Source organism: Schistocerca piceifrons, unplaced genomic scaffold, assembly GCF_021461385.2.
Source record: "Schistocerca piceifrons isolate TAMUIC-IGC-003096 unplaced genomic scaffold, iqSchPice1.1 HiC_scaffold_1870, whole genome shotgun sequence".
Lineage (NCBI taxonomy): Eukaryota > Metazoa > Arthropoda > Insecta > Orthoptera > Acrididae > Schistocerca > Schistocerca piceifrons.
Genome location: NW_025727757.1, coordinates 2460775 through 2483327, shown reverse-complemented (window position 1 = coordinate 2483327; position 22553 = coordinate 2460775).

The window sequence follows — 22553 nt, the reverse complement described above, 5'->3', positions numbered from 1 at the left end:
ACTTACAAATGACTCTGGTTAAAATGTTGGCCCTGAATGTTGTTAATGTTTATCTTTAGCCGTGCAAAAATCACTGTACCAGGAGTTTTACGGTAATTACAGAACAAATGAACACAAAATTTTACGCATCCAACTTTGTGTTGAAACCGTTTCAAAACTCACAAGGTAACACCTGTCTCAGATCATCTACCGATTTGAAACCTCTGAAATGATGTACTTTCACAGATATATCCCGACAATTACACTGTCTGACAGTGGGCAATGGTAATTAAATATGTTGGCCTACCTCTGAGAACGGAAGGTTAGTTTCTTCTGCAACCTATTTAGTATTAGTATAATGACAGAACTGTCAAAAACCAAAAAAGAGGAACTGAAGTTAACGACTGACAAATGAGAGAAAGGTTCCAAGTATAACTATGCTTCACTAAGCCACAACAGCAATACACCCTTTCATTAAGTTCTCTCAACCACACATGTCAGCACACTCACTGGTGCGACGCGCTTACATACTACGAGTGAAATACTTAAGACGACTCACCACGCGGGAACTGGAGAATTTATTGTGATTTCGCACGCTGCGTTGATAGCTACAGTGCTGTGCTATAATGCAAAACACATTGTCACCCTTGCCACCGTGATTGTTACATCGTTTCATATTTGAAATATTTTGTTATGTTATTAGTTTCGGGGTAATTTCTACCTTTTGCATTTTTACTGATACGTCTGTGGCTGACAGACTCCAGCTGTTCCAGCACAATATGTCTCCAGAACTGAGTCTGAATGCAGTGCTGCACGACCCACACCCTACATGAGAAAATAATTACGAAATATTATCAGCCCTGTATAAGTTTACTTACAGATGCACAGTAAAGGCTGATATTAGGAAAAATACTTTCTTTTTCTCGCATCTCCAGTTATAGAACAGTTGTAACAGGTGGCGACAATCTCAAGGAGACTACGGAACAATCAGGTGAAAAAAGGTTCATCCGTAATTTCGAAAATGTAATTCAAACGATGCAACGGATGTCTAAATGTGCAAAAAATGTCTTAGAGCTGAAGTGGAAAAATAAACATAATCGGTGTTGAGCACACCGCCATCGAAGAAAATGGAAAAATCTACAAAGTAATGGAGTTAAATAACTACAAATATTCGAGAGTTTAGTTTTAGACCTCTTTCCTTTGGCAGATTCTTAAAATACAACGTTGTCTGTACGTCTGTTTTCACCTCTGCAACTAAATGAAGCGCAGAAAACTGGAGGTTGTCCCATAACGAAACAGCGGAACATAATTTCTCAGCGGTTCTATAATTACGTGTTTTGTGATGCTAAATCCAAATTTCGTGTTTTGGTGCTTTGTAGGAGATCGGCTTCACAACGAAAGATCCCACAAATTTTCACTCTTTTCTCAGATATTCGTTCGTTTCACGGAGACTATGCGTTTCTCGGAGTTGAAAACCCTGCACAAAACTACAGTAGCCAAACTCTTCTACAAAACTCACCAATCAGGTCTGATTTTGTGACGACAAGCGGTGACGGCGATAGAGCGCGCTGAAGAACGGCGACTGCCGAAAATTCGGAACGCTCCTTTAACGGCCTTCATCTTTTGTTCTCTGCTATTATGGCCCACTGCAACGGTACGGCATGCTTCAGCAGAGGGAAACAGCCCAGAACTCCATATGCGTTCTTTCCAACAGCAAACACAACGGCATTCACCGCATACACCTGGTGGCGAAAGTAACGTCACATCTTTTGAAACGAGTTCGTATTTATTTAAACTCGTCGTTTAAAGTGTCTATGTGGTATCTGAGAAATTATTGAAATTTGATACCGAAATGCGTAAATCTCAATACAGTGCAGCAGAACCGTATAAAAATGTATGTGAAGGACACGCTACACGATGCGAAATCCCCTGTAGGCAGTTCATCAAACAATTTGCCTGCGAGAGAGCAGGCCGTTTTGAATGTAATTTATATACGCAACTTGTCTACAAAACTAATGACTTAGATTGAAATGTTGGCCCTGGATACTGTTAATCCTTATCTTAAGACATGGAAACAATTACTGCACCAGAACTGCTTTTGTATTTATAATGCAAATGAACATAAAATTTAACGCATCTGAGTTTGTGTCAAACTGCTTAAAAATTGACAAATAACACCTTTCTGAAACAATTTACCGATCAGAAACATGTCTCCAGAACTGATATGTCTCATCTTCACAGATGCGTTCTTGTTTGTGGCGGAGGATACTCTTGGGTACCACAGGTGTTTCAGCCTTTTCCTGTTGCAGTTGCGAATGTGTTGTACTCCCATCAAAAAGTTTTAAATCGTCTGAAAAACTTCACGTCCACAAGAGTAAACAGCTTTCATAAGTTTCATCTCAAAGTATCAGTTCCCATTACTATTAGCAGAAGTGTCGAGCGCATCCTTCACGTACTTCGGTTCAAAATTTAATTTTTATACAGTTCTGTTGAACTGCATTGAGATTATGAAATTGCATTGTCCTCCTTTTCCTAAAAGCTCCTTCACAACTGTAGTGGACAAGGTTCATTCTCACGCTAGGCTTACTGTAACTCAGGAACCAATCGAAAACGGAGCTGAAATTGTGCCGTTTGTACTGACATGCTTCCCATGTATCAATGATTTTGGAACGGAGGACTGTAGAATATTCGGTAAGTAAAAGGCCGTGCCAGGTTAGTCCTCAGGGGCGGTGCGAGAAATATCTTTGGACTACTCGTCTGTTAAGAGCTCTGTCTGGCTTTTCGTCCTTTGGCGACAGACCGACGTTGGGCGGCCATTGCTCCCAGAATCCACGCAACTCGTGACGTGTTTATTACAACCGATCCAGCGCCGTCACGCATGCAGCACGCCATAATCTGGAGAACTTGGCCTTGAATTGTTCTCACTGTCTCAACATGGTATTAGTTAACTGCAGGAGCGTCTACGGAAAGTTCTCAGAACTAATCTCGCTCATAAGCAGTAACAATGTCCACACAGCAGTAGGGACGGAAAGCTGGGTGAAACGCGAAGTCAGTAGCAACGAGATTCTAAATTCCGGTCGAAACGTAGGTCTTAAAGAGAGGTCGACCGCTGGTGCTTAAAGCAGTGAGAAGTGGGATTACATTAGAGAGATCAGTGCAGATCCCGAATGTAAAATAATTTGTGTCAAGCCAAGCATTAAAGTAGGATCAAACGTGGTAATGGGACGCTATAGACTCAGCAGCAACAGTGGCGCAACAGTTTGAGCGGAAGCTGGAGAATATTTCGCGTGAATTTGCTGGCCATGTTATAGTTTTAGGTGGAAACTTTATGCTGCCATGTATACAAGGAGACTCAGGTGGCGAAAACTGGTGGTAGGGCCAGAAAATCATAATAAATTGATCCAAGTGCTGTACCCAAAAACTAACTCGAGCCATTAATCTGAGAAGCGACTGGTGAAGATAACGTCTTAGACCTGCCGGTAACAAAGAGACCCGAACTTCTCGAATGTGTTAGGGTAGAACAGGGTATCGGCGATGACAAGGCCGTTACAGCATCACTGAAGACGACTGTAAACAGGAATACAAAGAAAGGTGGGAGGATCGTTCTGCTCAGCTAGAGCGACGAGCAACAGGCTTCAGACTACCTGATCAGTCAGCACCAAAATTTCCTCTGCAGCACAAACAGCGTGGGTGTCAGTGGAAGAAGTTGAAGAGCATCGTACTGTACGCTGTAGGATCACAGCGATGAGTTTAAGGCCACTGATTTCCATACAAGTGCGCCTCGGCGCACGCCAGAACACGAGAGAAGAGTCTACAGAAATGTCAGAGATCCGAATGTCTACATGGAACTCGAGCCAAAGAAACGCCTGTAACATGTTGCGTTACTCCCTACGTGACGAAAACCTGCGTAAACATTCGGTTTAGGCAAAAATGCTTACGGCACTTTTATCCACGTACAAGTAGCTTCAGGGGGCGACATTTACGCCGCGGGGAAAGTCGTAGGTGGGGGCGCGACGCGGAATGTGGGCGGGGCGGGAACAGGCGGTAGGGGCGCTGCGAGCAGAGAGAGGGGGAGAGAGAGAGAGAGAGAGAGAGAGAGAGAGAGAGAGAGAGAGAGAGAGAAAGACCGGCCACGCGACGGGGAGGCCGAAACTAAATCGGAATTATCACTTAGCATATAAAATCTGCAACACTGTTTGGCGATTCGAGCTCCAGTTCTACTCAACAATTCAAAATTCAGCCGTGATCGCAGACACCAGCGTCCGGCTCGATGTTAATGTCACGATATCACAAAGATATTTTCCCCCGGTCTACCAGTAATTTCGCAGTTGTATCTCAGCAGGTTACATCTGCCTAATGGCCGTATACGGTGCACTAACACTAAACGGTATTTTGATAACAGTTGTTTCACTTACGAGACAAAACGTTATGTTGCAATATGAAATTTCTTGTGCAAACTTCAGCCATACTCAGTGTCATAACAATAACAAACTACACAGTTACAAGTATGTGAAATACGGACATGTTTTCATTACTCGAAGTATGTCGGTACAAAATCCCCCTGAGCTAACGCTGTCTCCAGCACACGGCAGGCCGAGTACACAGCCAGACCGCCCGACACACACACTGCCTGCTGCTGCCGTGAAAGGAAGCAACACCTGTAGTGTCGGCAACAGACCTACAACGAATATGGTTGTACCGGTACTACAAAAGTTGAGTTCAATTGTCAAATTCACAACTTCATTCAGATTTGTGGCCCAGACTTCTAGAAAATTGACACAGCAAATGGGACACCCCGTTTCCATTTCTCATTTAAGTGCCGACACGAGATATTTCTGCATTATGGGCATTTTCCAAAAAGCGTGGGCCTCCAGTTTAGCGGCAATATCAACTCCTGAATGCAATCGAGGGTGGAACGGAGTGGAGTACAGTCGAAACAGACCAACACTTCACCACCACTTACACACGTACTTTCACTGCCGCATCGGACGCAGTGCAGGGTGGCCATCCTTGCATAAAATATCGTCCGGTTTCGGCAGACAGCTGTGAATTCTGTATGTCTGGAGAGACGCCCACACGGCCGTACCTCTTGAATACACCGATTCTCGTCCGCCCACCCAAGTGATGGCGAGCGCCCGTTGGCTTTAGTTTTGTTTTTTCGCGTCCTCTGCTATTTGTACCCAATATTGCAGTAGGAACTGCATTACACATTTAGCATCACGTCGCACGCAATCTTCCACACCGTCACCGTGGTGCTGAACACCCTGTGTAGAGGCGACACAGCGCACTCCTGTACCCAGTTGCTGGCTGTAGCAAGGTGTGAGAGGTTACGGCAAAACACACACCGTGTTCTCCAGAACTCAAAGTAGTGCCGTTAAGTCGATCTCACGTCGTACACAATTCGAGCTACGCCCACAGCTTACACGTTTCGTTATTTATCCATAGCCACAGCTACACTACGCCCAGCGAAGAATAAATCTGTACCATCATCTGATGAGCGTAATTCCTGTTCAAAAAATTATTTGCATTCAGTCTAGCCACCCATGTCCTAGGGAGTGCCGTGAATGTTTCGCAGCTTGCTACGGAGATTTAGGATTGGCGCCAACTGAATGCATCAAAGTGAAACACGCATCAATGGCAAACACCTGTAAGGACTGTGTGAAGAACAAAATTGTTGTTAACCTCCCAGATGAGCGTTTAAATAGTGCAGCATGTGGTTCGTTGGGACTGAAATGCTGGTCCTCCGAAGTGAAGAAATCGTAGGCAGTTACTCTCGTAAAGAAACGGCCAACGATAGTGACGTAGATGACCAGCAAATGTTTCCGAAATAAATTTAAGAGTTAAAATTTCCATGCCGCAAGTACGGAAAGCGTTGGTGTATGGGATGAAAGAACGTGCTGAGAAGTGTGTCGTAAGGAATGCTTACATACTGGTTGCCCTGATGGAAAGCAATCCGATGAATAGGAAGATGCAGAATAACGTGAAATCCGGTCGTTAATAATCGGGACGTTTAATATACACACTTTGGACCTATTTCTATGAAGCAACAGAAAAGTCAATCAGTGACAGAAACACCATCTTCCATGACATGGTTTCTGATATTGCTAACGATATAAGGAGCGAAAGAATTTGTAGCTCCACCAAGCTGGACTATCCGCTTCGAGAACATCGCAGAAAATCACGTCTAGAAAGATAATAAAGAAGGTAGCGAGAAGAAGGTGTTAAAACTGTACAATTCAAATTTCGGTGTTGGTACGTTTCGTTTGATATGTAAAGAATAGGACCGCTGTTCACAGTGGGTCTACCGTGAACAATGAAATCAGTCTATGGATTTGCGATAAAAGGACGCTTTCATTGAGAGGCGTGAAGAGGCGGATTTGGAGTCTGTATCAGCACCCACATTTCTATACAGGGTAATACACATTATCATTCTGGATGGCTCAATGTTCATTGTTACCTGTGTCAATCGGCTGGAAAGTGCAGGACTTGTGGAAAGGTCAACGTCACCCACAGACAAAGTAGTGACAGACTCATCAACATCTAGAAAAATGGGAACGTAAGTGTTGTTACAGTTGTAATGCGTCACGCTTTTCTTCCGCTTTCAGGAAGCAAATCCCTCTCCTTTGTAGATTTCTGTTTAGCTGAACAAAATCAAACTAAAAAGCTACCGTCTTTCCCAACCATAATTAACCATCGAAGTGTTGCCAGAAAACAGTTCCACTCTTCCGCTAAACAGCTACTTTGTACATTCCGCGTCATACACTGATAAAAATAATTTAATAAGTTCAGCCTGTGTCACATCTGTAACGGAAAAAAGTATTTTCTATTTCTGGCGACTATTTTGTGGGGCCTTTCGTCTTGCTACGGCTGCTTACGTCCGTCTGAGCAGCTGCCAGAGCGCGCCAGGAAACAGGCGCCACTGCGCACGCGCGGCGGCGACTACGTAGGAAGACCGAGGTTCCTGTGAGCAGTTGCCAGCGCGTTCGTGCGCATGCGCAGAGCTGAATTCGCGTATGAGCAGTGCCTTCTCCCGCTCCTGGCTACTTGAAACGCGGCTGTTTCCCGTATGAGCAGCAGCAGCGAGTAGCCAGATCCTACCCAGAATTTTTTTTTAATAATGCCAGATTCGCGCATGCGCAGAGCAAGCTGAGGTACAGTGGGGGGTCATTCTCCACGTGAGCCGTGTGTATGTTTCGTGATATTGCCGCTCTCTCTTCGTTTACAGCTTCCACATCAAATGAAAACAAAACGGATTTCTGTGTCTGGCAGCCATCAAGTGAATTAATATACATTCTCATGATAATGAAAGACTAAAATAAGTCAGTAGTTTCAATTTTCTGATTTTATATTATTTCCACGCTATTAACAATCAACGATTAATCTATTAATGAAGCTATTTCGGTCACATCTGTGGAGAACTTTGCTTCTATTAATTATCCGGAAGTCTCGGAACCGAGGTGATGCTTTTAATATATAGAACGTAATAGTAAAAATGTTAACCAGATGTAACTACTTACCGAATGAAAGAAGGAGGTACTGATTTCTGTGTGTTTAAAAGCGTTCTTTCGGGCAGAGCATCTTCATTTTGCAAATAAAACACAGTTGTTGACAGAAAAAATAGTGGCAGCCAGAATAAATTCATAAACGTGCTGAAAAACAACAGGAGAACAATGCTATTAGTGCAGTTCATAAGGGAATCTGTAGACAGCATTTGAGATAGCGGAATTTAATGTTAAAAATGTAGCCAGATGATTATTACTTACCAGAGTAAAGAAGGACGTAATCATTTCTCTGCATCTGAAAGCCAGCTTTACAGCAGCGCATCTTCCCTTTGCAAATAAAACGCAGTCGATGGCAGAGTAAGTGGCGGCACCCATAAGATGCTCATTAACCTGCTGATAAAAAGAAGGCGAACAAACCCATTGCTACATTTCATATAGGACTCTGTAGACAGCATTCGAGGTTCCAGGATGTAATATTAAACTCGTTAATAAGATGTAATCGCTTACCAGATGAAAGACTGAAGTACTTATTTGCCCATTTCTCAATGCCAGTTTTCCAGTAGCTCATCTTTATTTGGAGTTAAAGCCCAGCAGGTGGCAGAGTAAATGGTGGCAGCCAGAATACACAGCTTAACCTGCCGAGAAAGAGCAGGAGAACAAACCTGTCAATGAGCAGGTCTACTGGGAGTCTGTTATTTGCACTTCTGGATTTTGTACGTACTACGTATGGCTAAGACGCTAAGAGACACTTCTGAGTCGCTTATTATTCGCTCGCAGTCTTCGCTCAGAGCAACTGTGTCGCTGGAAGGTGTGCTCGTTTTTGTCATCGTTGCTGGAATGAAGGAAACATTTTTTTATTTTGTGGCACTGCAGTCGCGCGAGGTTAGATTCATTGTTGAATTAGACAGCCATGTGAAGGGAATTGAGATTTTTCATTAAAGATTGTTTAATTTTCACTGTAAGGGTTTTTTCATGTCTGTCAATTATTTTTCTAACAATTGCGAGAGTAAGCATTTGACATAAATGTTGTCCTTTTTCAATGTTAGTGCATGTTGTAACACAAATGTCATACAATTAATAATATATCAGATAACAGTTTGTTAAAGGAATGTTTCTCCTAAGAGCATTGTCCACATTCTCGGTCCAAGTCATTTTTATTTAAAGGAGTGTCTGACTAAGTGATGTGTATAAAATAGTTTACTTTCTGTCTGGAGCATTACACTAGGCTCTCAGCAACTGTGGTTAGAAATTTGCAACTGGACCACAGAGAGCAGCAAGCGCCGCGTTTGCAAGCACTTACATTACGAGGTGAGACATTTTCATTTCGGGATCTATTTGCTACGAAAATTATCAACGCGCAGGTACCATTTCATGAACAACATTATTTGGCAGATAATTAAAGCACAGGGACAACTTTGTTTAATTCAAGAGATTAACAGTACAGTTCAGGATTTAATGAGTTTGCACATTTTTAGAATATGAACACAGTAACAGAGCGTATCATCTCGTTGGCACACATAAGACACACGCTATTGCAGGACAAAGAAACAGCAACAAATGAATGTGTACCATCCGGTTATAAACGTACCAACTGACTCACGTAATTTCACCGCAGCAACTGACTACGGCTCTCCAGTTACACTGTTTTGTGATGCAGCATGTAATAAACGCAATGCCAGTAATTCTTGCTCTACGGTCCCGTTACAAAAGACTAAAGTTAGAGGACACTTAAAATTTACTCTTCATGGCCACACATTTTATGCAGGGTTTTTGATCATCCCACATTTAATAACGGAAGTTATGCTGAGTAAGGATTTTTTGATAGAACATGAAGCGATTTTGGGCTTTAAAGACTCTTCTATTCTACTATGCAACAATAACCAGCAAGTTGCATTAGAGTTTGAGAAGAGCGTTTCCATCGAGGAACAGGAAATTAACAGATTGGAGCTTTTTCCACACACAAACAATACACAATGGTATACACAATTTTTCACTTACACATCTTTTGCTCTCGCCAATACAGGTGAAGAATCAAAGCCAAGGTAGACACTTGTGAAGCAGCAACAGACGAACCAAACAACACACTGAATGGGACAGATATTTCAGCACACCGTTCACAGAATTCCTAACGATTCAACTTTGCTCTCGCCACATTTAGTTTTGAAGAATAAAAATCCGCCAGACAAAATAAAAGAACTTGTTTCTCTCCGCAAGTCACAATGTTTACGTGATCGTGAATAGTTTGACATTGCAATTACTAATACAAAAAAGGCAGCCGAGAAAAGGAAAATGCTAAGAAAGAAGGTAAGTCACAATAGAAAATTCAAAGTTGGACAAAAAGTTTTAGTTTGAGCACACCCTTTGTCTTCTAAAGCAATGAACAGGTGTCAAATATTTGTATTTCTGTATAACGGACGATTTCGGAGTCGACGAATCCCACTTCCGAACGTAGTACATCTTGAAACACTCAGAACGAAAGTTTCCAGAGGTTTCCATCACCTCACCAATATAAAACCTTTCATTGTATAATTATTTGACTTTCTTCTCTTTCTTGAGATGACTACACCATACCAATATATAACACTTATGTTCTGACAACACGTATTTCATTATCTTATGACGTCAAGTGTTTGCGAGTAGTAGTTAAGCTTTTTCTACAGGTTTTCTTTCATTGACATGTATGTGTACATGAAAATAACAATTTTTTCTCATACAGTACTATAAGTACAAGCCACTTTGTATGTTAATTTTCACAGTCATGATTTTTATGTAATAGATACAACAGAACACATATCACGTCATGCTCTAACATAACTCACCCCGATCTTTACATTACATAATTTTACAAGCAGAGATTACGTAAAAGAAGGCAGCAATGATTTTTTTCGTCAATGACAAAGGCATCACAGAAGATAAAAGCAACACGAGAAACAATAAATCGAATTTTGCGCGTCGTAAAGCATTTTCTCTTACAAGCTAACGTACAGAAGTATGCAACAACGGATTCCAGACAGAACTGATAAAACAGGTAGAGTATATATTTTTTCACAGGTATAACACGTACTGTCAGTAATCGGAGGAGATATTCAATTTAAGCGTCTTGCACTGAGATACTCAAAGACTGAGTGAAGTGAAGACTTAAGGCTTAATTATAGATGAAGTATGTGTAGCAATGATTTACAGATTTTTTATAATGAGAATACGATGAGATAATAGGAAGTGAGAATAGCGAACTTTTTATGATTATCATGCAGACGTTTATTATTTATGACATGAAGTGGTATATTGATGTTAGGGATTGTCACGGACTACATGATGATTTTACTCTTGTTGCATTCCTTGTTGATTATGTTTTGGTGTGTATCTCTGACGAGTAGTACTTCTAATGGTTTGAGAAAAGCTGTTGCAAAACAATAATACAAGGCTATGAATTTACAGGAAGATAAACACTTTCCTTAAAAAATATGCATATTTTTTGTGAACAGCAATGCGAAGGTTTGAAGACGCTTATTATGATGTACTTGCTTCGATGAATTTCTGACTTTGCTTGCGCTAGTGTATTTTTTTCTCGTTTACAGGATAATATCATTTCTCATTCTTTTTCGCCTGTAGATAATAGACTTAATCGGAAACAGATAAATTCTTAATTGTTTTCGTTCTGCACCTTGACTTTACTTTTTCGTAGATATTAAGTACTCTTCGTGATACCACTTAAATTTTGCATTTGGGGCAGTTATAAGTAATTGGCACGTGCATAAGTTTTGTGAACACATTTTCATTTGCTTTATGTTTTGTGACTCAGAGGCAAAAGACAGACGTAATAATTTCTTTTTTTTCTCTACAGGAGTAAAATATTGTTCACATTCCATTCCTTTCCCTCCCTTTAACCTGATCCTTATGGGCATCTACTCGAGTATATAAAAACATACACGCTGCAGAAATCAATATTGTACGCTTGCATAACAACACGAGTGGCAGACGCATGCTCGTGTGAAAAGTAAGAAGACAGACGACAATGTTTGCCTGTTGATACTCTGACAACGCATTGTACGTGTAATGGTTACTGTATTTTAATGTTTCTTTTCTCTCACAGCGTGAAACCGATTTTGATTATGATTATTCTGTCTGACATGGCACTGCCGACACAGCAGTGTATATTTTAATTTGAATATTCGTAAGAAATGCTTGTTATTCTTTGTTTTTTAATCTGAGAATTCACCATATGTAGTTTTAGATAAATGTAAAAGATTTATTTTCTTTCACTGCGTTGTGACAGGATACACGTACTTTGAGAAAAAAGCACATTCGTGGACTCGAGTGTAGTTATTCTCTGCACTGTGAGACAGTTGGACGTATTATGGACGTTTTCTTTACGACGGCATGCCAAATCGATTATCGTGATTTTAGATGGCTTCACAGACATTTTGTTAAAGTGACGTGGAAGTACCTTTTATGAGCGGTCTGGCTCTGAGTTGTCACTGGGTTTATTGTGGACAGGTTCAGCATCCACTAAGTCCGCCCTCAGCCGCCTCCCACACAGTCACGGTACGCCGCTCTCACCTGGTGAGGTATTACAGCGTTGTGAGTGCTGGAAGACACTTCAGCATGATCTGCATAGCGTACTGTGTACACTCGTGCCAACAGCTTCGTGTACGAAAACCACGAAAAGACATTGTTTCGATAGACATTTGCTACGACAAAAAGACGAGGTAATCACAGCCAGTCTCACGACATTTTGTGCAAAATAACGACAAAGAAAAATGCCGTCAGTGTCATTTTTCACACAATTAATGGCTTTATAACTAGGGCACACAAATCTAGTGGAGAATTTTCTTTAACTTGTGCACACTGCCTTCAAACGGAATGTAGCGCATTCTAAATACACCTGAGCACCAATGTAATCGACATTATAGTTGGAGTGCAGCTGAGCGCGAAATGTACGATGATTTTTGCAAATTAATTTATCTGCGACAGAGCACTGCTACTTAAAAAACTTCTTTATAGTGCATATATGCACTTAACATGTATATATTGCATATTCTGTTATCTCTACATATTTCTTTATAGTATACTATACCACTTCCTAGCTTACTACTATTTTCGTGTAATATTACGTAGACGAAGTTTTCAGTACACTCTTTGGCATGTGTAAAAATCCTCCTGCAAAATTCTGGCCAGAGAGGCTGTGAGATAGTGAAATAGACAGTGAAATAGATCTACTATGATTTTCTTCTTCTTCTTCCTCTTCTTCCAAATAACCTATTTGGAGGGTACGATGAATCAGCTTTGGCTACTCTTCATTGTATTAGATTTCCTTAGTTTCCAAATTTCTTTCACCCTTTTAGAGTGTTGTTCCCTTTCTTGTTGAGTCCACTCTCGTCTAGTTGTTTTCTCTCCCTCCTGAAATTCTGCCTTTTGTGCTGACTTTCTGAATTGTATTCTGTTTTCTGTTGTGTCTATTGTAATTCCAGCGTTTTCCATGTCCTTTCCACTCTGTATGAACCATGCGGGTTTGGATTTGTAGCTATAGAGTAATGTGAATATACGTTTGGTTCGTCTGTTGTTGTCCATTCCGAATATACCTCCAAAAAACTGTAGTTTTCTCTTCCACATTACATCACTTAGTTTTTCAGTTTTCAAGTACAGCACTCTGGTCTTAACCTGTACTCAGCATTATCGTCTCTTTTAGCTCCCAGTATTTTCCTTAAAATTCTTCTTTCGATCTTCTGTGAGTTTGCCGTTTGCGTTTCAGTATTTTATAAGTACTATGTGTGTCTGAGACGCCAAACCACAATCTTGAGTCTCTTATTCACGGGCAGTCTTTGGCCAGAGTCTGCCTGGCAGCGAGGAGCGCGGGAGTTGTGACGTCAGAGGGGCAGCGAGCAGCGGACTCGTGGCAGAGTAGCCGTGGAGGTGGGCGTGGGCGCGTCTGAGTTAAACTGAACTGTGTCTGGATATTGTGAGACAGGGGGGGAAGACTTGACTAGTGATTTGGAATGAAATGAGATCAGAAAAGAGTATGAGGGGGAATGAAGGCAACATTACTTATTTAGTGACACCGCAGTCGCAGGTAGTGAGATTCACTGTTGAATGAGACATCCACATCAGGGATCTTCAGGTTTTTCATTAAAGATTCTGTGATGTTCACTGTGAGGTATTTTTCATGTTTATTGATTATCTGTTTAACGTTTGTGAGAGTTGGAGTTTGGTATCCGTGTCGTCCTTTGTCAACGTTAATAAATGTTGTAATATGAACTGCATACGAGTAATAATATATCACATAATGTTTAAAAAAGATGGTTAAAGAGACATTTCATCTATGAGCATTCTCCACAACCTCAATCCAAGTCTTTTTCATTTAAGGACTGCCTCACTCAGTGATGTGTGTGAAATAGTTTACTTGCTGTCTGGAGCATTGCACTGGGCTCTCAGCAACTGTAGTCACAAATTCGCAACTGGCTTGCAGAGAGCACCAAGCACTGCGTTTCCAAGCAGTTAAATTACCAGGTGAGATATTTTCATTTCACGATCTGTTTGTTTGCTACGAAAATTATCAGCGCACAGAGATCATTTCATGAACACCATTATTTGGCAGATCATTAATGCACAGGGACAACGTTATTTAATTAAAGAGATTAATAGTAAAGTTCAAATGTTCAGAACGATTATGCAACATGTCACATTCTGGCAGACAATTATATTACGTTTCTCTCGCTGCTGGAAATGCAGCGAAGGCTAAACAACAGGAAACGTACGAAATCTCAAATAGAAATGGTTCTGAGCACTATGGGACTTAAGTGCTGAGGTCATCAGTCCCCTAGAACTTAGAACTACTTAAACCTAACTAACCTAAGGACGTCACACACATCCATGCCCTAGGCAGGATTCGAACCTGCGACCGTAGCGGTCGCGCGGTTTCAGACTGAAGCGCCTACAACCGCTCTCAAATAGAATGAAAGGAATTATTTTTAAGGAAACTTTCAACGTAACATTTCATATAGGAATCAGTGGATATTATTTGACGTAGCAGAATGTAATATTAAAAAATGTAACCAGATCTAATTACTTAACAGCCGATAGAAGGAAGTACTCATTTTTCTACATTTGAAAGCCAGATTTCGTGTAACGCATTTCATCTTCGCAAGAAAAAGGCTGTCGATTGCAGAGTAAATATTGGCAGTAAAAAGGTCGTTAACCTGCTGATAAAGAAGAGGAGAACAACCCTATTACTACGTTTCGTACAATGCTAACCAGAGGTAATTACTTAACAAACGAATCAAGGAAGTACTCATTTCCCTACCTCTTGAAGCTATTTTTTGAGTAGGGCATGTTCACTTTCCAAATAAAACGCACTCGATATAATAGTTCTTTTGGAGAAATACTATTGAGAAAAATTCAGGAAACAGGCATTTGACGCTGACAGCCGAACGATTCTAGTACCACCAACATGCATTGTTCGTAAGGTCCACGAAGAGAAGATACGAGAAATTAGGGCTCATACAGAGGCATATGGAGGCATCGGTCTGCGAGTGGAACAGGAGAGGAAATGACAAGTAGTTGTACAGGGTACCCTCGGCCACGCACCATACGGTGGCTTCAGGGGTACCTACGTAGATGTACTACATTTCTTATAGGAATCTGTAGATATCTTTTTTATCAAATGAAAGAAAGAAGTATTCATTTCTCTACCCCTCGAAGCCAGCTTTCGAGTATCGCCTATTCTGTTTGCAGACAAAAAGCAGCCGATGGGAGAGTAAATGGCGGCAGCCAGAAGACGCTTGGTAACCTGCTGTGGTAAATCAGTGGAGGACAACTCTGTTACTACATTTCATATATGAATGAGCCGTGAGCATTTGAAGTAGCAGAAAATAATACAGCCAACAGCCAAAGAAATTGGCACACCTGCCCAATGGCGTGTAGGGCCCCCGCGAGCACGCAGAAGTGCCGCAACACGACGTGGCATGGCCTCGACTAATGTCTGGAGTAGTACTGGAGGGATCTGACACCATGGATCCTCCAGGACTGTCCATAAACCCGTTAGAGTACAAGGGGTGCAGATCTCTTCTGAACAGCACGTTGCCAGGCATCGCAGATGTGCTCAATAGTGTTCATGTCTGGGCGTTTGTTGGCCAGCGGAAGTGTTTAGACTCACAAGTGTGTTCCTGCAACCGCTCTGTAGCGATATTGGACGTGAGGGGTGTCGCACTGTCCTGCTGGAATTGGCCAAGTCCGTTGGAATGCACAATGGACATGAATGGATGCATGTTATCAGACACCTGTCAGAGTCGTATATAGAAGTATCACTGGTCCCACATGACTGCAACTGCACACGCCCCACACCAATGCAGAGCCTCCACCAGCTTGAATAGTCCACTGCTGACACGCAGGGTCCATACCTGTACACGTCAATCAATTTAAACGAGACTCGTCCGACCAGGCAACATGTATCCATTCATCAACAGTCCAATGTCGGTGTTGACGGGCCCAGGCCAGGCATGAAGGTTTGTGTCGTGCAGACATCAATGGTACACGAGTGGGCATTCTGCTACAAATGCCCGTATTATAATGACGAATCGAGAAGGTGGTTAAGATCGAACCCAGGGAAATATGTTATGTTGTGGCAAATCTCATCCTACGTATTTGCTGCCAACATGAGAATTGCAATTACAGGATTTGAGAAAACTGGTGTTTGTCCAACGAACCTCAACGTCCTTCCAGGCGGTGACTTGCCACCAGCCGCTACGACTGGTATTCCGCAGCCACCCAGAAGCCTTCAGCCGACCGTTCAGCAAAACCCACACACTGGCGCTCCCACTGATTCCCCAGACGCACCTCGTGGACTCGCGCAAGCTGACTGCAGCGCCAGATTACAAAATACTGAGGTGGAACAAAGACGTCAGTGTTCATCGATGCCTGGTACTCCAAATTCGTCCATAAGTAACTCCGCTGGGTCAACCGTCCCTGGTTTTACCCCGGAAAATGTCAAGCCAGTATCCAGAGCAGCTCAGAGTGATGAGAAAGACAGGTCGAACCGCCATTCTCGCCTCATCTGCCTACGAGAATGAGGTACAACAAGCGATCAAGGAACCACTTAAACTAAAGAATCTGAACAGAATAGAGCAGAGATCAGGCTGCTGGCTGGAAAAGAGAAGAAGAAAGGAGAAGAAACATATCCTCCCTTACAGAAGAGGAACACAAAAGAAAAACAAATTGACTCTGCAGAAAATGAAACATCCGAAGAAGACGAAGATGCGGCATGAACATATTGCAAGGAATTGTATTGGACTCCAACTGAGGGACGGATTGCCTGACAGAAGAGCAAACAGTGGGCTGGTGACTCGTGTGCTGGCACAGGCAGCGAGGACGATGGATGCCAGCTCACCTCTAAGACGTGTCATCGAAGAAACTTAAAAAAAAAAAGAAAGGTCGAGGTCCATTCCACCCTGTCTGGGGAGCGGAACGACCTTGAAAACACTTTTTTAGTTGGTTGGTATAACAAAGTAATGTATATTATTCTATTTTACTTTCGTTTGCGGAGTGTACTGCAGAAACGTACCGTCCCTAAGTTTCCGCACCTTGCTCCGAACGTAAGGCGGCCCTCCCCCCCCCCCCCCCCCCCCCCAACCTGCCGCTGGAGCAGCGCCCCGGCTGCGCCCCCCGCGGACTCAGCCACGCCCACGCCGTGCTCGCCCTACGAAGGCTTTCCTCACGAAGCAGCGCAGTACACCGGCGGCGCACAGCTGCGCACGAGGCGAACTTCGGTCCAAACCTTCCAGGTCGACGGCCGCCGCAGCCGGCTGCTTCGTTCTCCATTTCTTGTCTTAATGTCCTCGTGTTGTGCACTCTACCTACACGCATCACTCACCGTTACAAACCCTCGTATGACTCGAATGTAGAAGAAGGAGCACACAACGTCGTTCGCTGTAATCCAGTAAACTCAACAATATTACTTTTCCTGTCTTTAATCACAAATCTACGACCTACCCATTTTCATAGAGGACATCTTGAAGATGGAAAACTCCTGAGAGAGAAAGAGTCTCTTGTCATTGTGTTTTGCGGTAGTGGTCGTCTCTCCTACATCTCTTTCACCAACACGGAATATTTCGCCACTGCCCATTTCGTACAGAGTTCCATTCGTCGTGCCGCTGTGCTAAGCGTCTCTGTTTGAGCGTACGGAGCACACTGTTCGGAAACATGAGGTACTTTGTCTCAGTTTTATCTACTCCGAATATAGCACAGAGACGGACAAGGCGTGGCACAAAAACTGCAACGTAATATCACAAAAGCATCTAACTCAGGGGTTTCCAAACGTTTCCTCTGGCGGCACACTTCGAGAATGCTGGTGCTTTTACGGAACGCCTTTTTTGTTTTGAATGTTAATGTGACTTCAAAAAATGAGAAAGATTTGTTTTATTCAGCGATTACTTCAATTTAGCTCATGACTAATAACACAGAAATCATAATCAAATAGAGTAAAAATTAATATCGTCAAGATGTTGACGAAAAAACCACCATGTTATAAACATTTTTTCGTGGAGCGCATATTCTGTCATCGCGGAGCACCAATGTTCCACAGGACACAGATTAGGCAACGCTGCTCTAAGAAAATGCTCTGTGTTGAGTGCAAGGTGAAAGAGCACTGGTTAGTTTGAGACACACTGCGAATCTGTTTGTCATCTTCAGCAAACTAACAAAACACAGGTGCGTCTAATTTTGGCTTCCAGAATGAGATTTTCACTCTGCAGTAGAGTCAGCCCTGATATGAAACTTCCTGGCAGACTGAAACTGTATGCGGGACCGTGTTCGAGTCTCGGCACACAGTTTTAATCTCCCAGGAAGTTTAATTTTGGCTTACTGAAAAAGACGGACCGTCCAAAATACAGGGGCGAAAAATTCATTAACTGGATAAAATTAGAGTAACATTTTTGCCAATACGTATACTGGGTAACATGGGACTAGTACCATCGCCGTAGTTGTTTTCAAATCGACAGTGCACTTAACTTTTTTGTTATGACTGACAGTAAACATTGAATGTTCACTACGAGACTGTTTTTCCCGTCTCGGGCTACTTATCGTTACAACGCAGGAGCACTGTAACCGTGTGTAGGGGTGGGGGGAGGGAGGGAGGGAGGGAGGGAGGTTTTGGTGCTCGGTTCCTGTCTGAGCTGGCTGCGTAGGGTTAACTGCCTTTGGATTACTTCGAACCGGTGGCCATTTGTGTAGCCATTCGACATCTGGCTTACTGCAGCTACGTTACAGTGTACTGTATAAAGCGAGGTTCGAACGACGACCCCGAGCTGGCGCCCAGCCAAGTTGTGCAATGCGATTAATTCGTTTTGCAAAAGATTTTCATTGGGATGAAACTAAAGCACAGCTAATGGCACCATTTGTAGTTGCACCGATAGCATTTTGCGTGCAACAACATGCAGAAAACACGTTTTTCGGGAATCTTTTGAAACGTGCAGCTTCTGTACTTTTAACTTGCTTAAATGGGTTCAAATTTTGCACGAAGGTAGGTAAATGGATAAAGTCAAAACGAGCCAAGGTACTAGGTACACCTGGTTTCAATTTTCATTTCTACGTGCGCCAGTTGCTATGACGTCCTATTTTGGTCGTCCACACGTGCATCTTTACATGTGTAAGTCAACGTGCGCGACTGATACGTGCCCGTGTAAACCCCGCTTAATGTACCACTCTGTACCTCCCGAGGTCTTTAGCAAACTAAAGAGACACAAGTACGGCGTAGATTTTTAGTTAATGCCGATGTTGACTGCACTACATGCGCTGCCTCTTGTGAAAACTGTGTTGTAAGTCGTCACACACACACTACTGCCGGCTCTCATCCCTTATAGTCTTCAGGAGTGCAGGTTACTGTCCGCTTGGGGCGCTGCCGTCGCTGTGCAGAAGGAAAACGGGCACCAGTGTGGTGAGAGTAACCTGTTAAGTCCAGACTGTGGTTAGACAACACTCAGCCGCTGCGACGCGATATACACAAATACACGTCAGGTGTGTCGCAGGATCCTTAGTGCCTTCTGATCTTCCAGCAAACGGCCTTTCCGCAGTGGTAACACCGGTTCTCATCAGTTCACCTAAGTTAAGCGCTGTCGGGCTTGGCTGGCACCTGGGTGGGTCACTGTCCGGCTCTGCAGAGTGCTGTTGGCAGGCGGGGCGCACTCAGCCCTTGTGAAGTCAGTTGTGGAGCTACTCGGGTGAGAAGCAGCGACATAGGTCACCAGAACTGGCAACAGCCTGGAGAGCGGTGTGCTCTCCACATGCCCATCCGTACCTGCATCCAGTAATGCCTGTGAGCCTCGGATGACACGGCGGCCGGTCGGAACCGTTGTGCCTTCAAAGCGTGTTCGGGCGAAGTCCTTTTTGTTCCTATGGTCCGCAGATAAAACATCTTGACCACAAAAAATTTATCGCCAAACCATTTCTTGGAAAACCTGAATTCGTAAGAAATCACTCATCATTATTACAAGCATGTTGTATGAACATAATGTGTTCGCTTTTCTGCACCTACAAAAAGAGGCCATATGCAGGGGTGTCACAAAAGTTTGAAACGTAAGTTGGTGTGCCAACGAGTGGAAAAGGTCGACAAACGCGGCTCTAAAATCTTATTTACTCCTTTTCGGCATTAGTCATCGTTGTTCTGTAATAGACACGTGCATAAAAAGAGAATTCGAAGTTACTACTTTTCTTTAAAAGAAATCGGTAACACGAGATTTGAATTTCAGTTCTCAGTGTGTACAAGGAAGTTTTCTCGGCGCAAAGGTAAGAATAATTCACCAGTCAGCAGGAGAGCGGAGACAGCTGTGACGGTAACCAGTCGTAATTGCGAATTTTTGCGGTGTGAGTTACTTGCCTCCAGATCAGTTGGGAAATGTGCTGAAATGTTCGTATGTAGTTCGTGACATATGTCTTATGCCAGTAATATGTATGAATCATATATGTGCTCGAAAAACAGATAGTTTTTAGCGTTCTGTCTCTCTCTGTTTATCCCTCCTCCACAACAGTCAGTATACGATGGCATTCAAGTTCTAAGGCCTCCGATTTTTTCTCTAATTAACTACTCACCCGAAATCGATGAAACTGGCGTTACTTCTCGACGTAATCGCCTTGCAGACGTACACATTTTTCATAACGCCGACGCCATGATTCCATGGCAGCGGCGAAGGCTTCTTTAGGAGTCTGCTTTGACCACTGGAAAAGCGGTGAGGCAATAGCAGCACGGCTGGTGAATGTGCGGCCACGGAGAGTGTCTTTCGTTGTTGGAAAAAGCCAAAAGTCACTAGGAGCCAGGTCAGTTGAGTGAGGAGCACGAGGAATCACTTCAAAGTTGTTATCACGAAGAAACTGTTGCGTAACGTTAGCTCGATGTGCGGGTGCGTTGTCTTGGTGAAACAGCACACGCGCAGCCTTTCCCGGATGTTTTTGTTGCAGTGCAGGAAGAGGCCTGGAGAAACTGGAATGCTTCAGGTAGATTATATGATGGCAAGACAGAGATTTAGGAACCAAATTTTAAATTGTAAGACATTTCCAGCGGCAGATGTGAACTCTTACCACAATCTATTGTTTATGAACTGTAGATTAAAACTAAAGAAACTGCAAAAGGGTGGGCATTTAAGGAGATGGGACCTGGATAACCTGAAAGAACCAGAGGTTGTAGAGGGTTTCAGAGAGAGCGTTAGGTAACGATTGACAACAACAGGAGAAAGAAATACAGTAGAAGAAGAATGGGTAGCTCTGAGAGTTGACATAGTAAAGGCAGCAGAGGATCAAATAGATATAAAGACGAGGGCTAGTAGAAATGCTTGGGTTACAGAAGAAATAGTGAATTTAATTGATGAAAGGAGAAAATATAAAAATACAGTACATGAAACAGGCAAAAAGAAATACAAACATCTCAAAAATGAGATCGACAGGATGGCTAAGCAGGGATGGCTAGAGGACAAATGTAAGGATGTAGAGGCATATCTCACTAGGGGTAAGATAGATACTACCTACAGTAAAACTAAAGAGAACTTTGGAGAAAAGAGAACCACTTGTATGAATATCAAGAGCTCAGATCGAAAACCAGTTCTAAGCAAAGAAGGGGATGCAGAAAGGTGGAAGGAGTATATAGAGGGTCAATACAACGGAAATGGAAAAGGACGTAGATGAACATGAAAAGGGAGAGTTTGACAGAAAACTGAAAGACCTAAGTCCAAACAAGGCCTGGGAGTAGACAACATTCCGTTAGAACTATTGATAGCCTTGGGAGAGCAAGCCCTGACAAAACTCTACCATCTAGTGAGCAAGATGTATGAGACAAGACTTCAGACTTCAAGAAAAAATATAATAATTCGAATCCCAAAGAATGAATGTGTTGTCAGATGTGAAAATTACCGATCAGCTTAATAAGTCATGACTGCAAAATACTAACACGATTTCTTTACAGACGAATGGAAAAACTAGTAGAAGCTGACCTCTGGGAAGATCAGTTTGGATTACGTAGGAATGTTGGAACAAGTGAGGCAATTCTGACCCTACGACTTACCTGAGAAGATAGATTAAGGAAAGGCAAACCTACGTTTCTAGCATTTGTAGACATAGTGAAAGCTTTTGACTATGTTGATTGGAATACTCCCTTTTAAATTCTGAAGGTGGCAGGCGTCAAATACAGGAAGCGAAAGGCTATTTACAGTTTGTACAGAAACCAGATGGCAGTTATAAGAGTCATGGAGCATGAAACGGAAGCAGTGGGTGTAAAGGGGGTGAGACAGGGTTGTAGCCTATCCCTGATGTTATTCAATCTGTATACCTGTATATTGTGCAAGCAGTAAAGGAACCAAAAGAAAAATTTGGTGTAGGAATTAAAATCCATGGATAAGAAATAAAAATTTGAGGTTTTCCGGTGACATCGTAATTCTGTCAGAGACAGCAAAGGACCGGGAAGAGCAGTTGAGCGGTATGGACAGTGTCTTGAAAGGAGGATATAAGATGAACACCAAAAAATGCAAAACGAGGATGATGGAACGTAGTCGAATTAAATCGGGTGATGCTGAGGGAATTAGATTAGGAAATGAGACA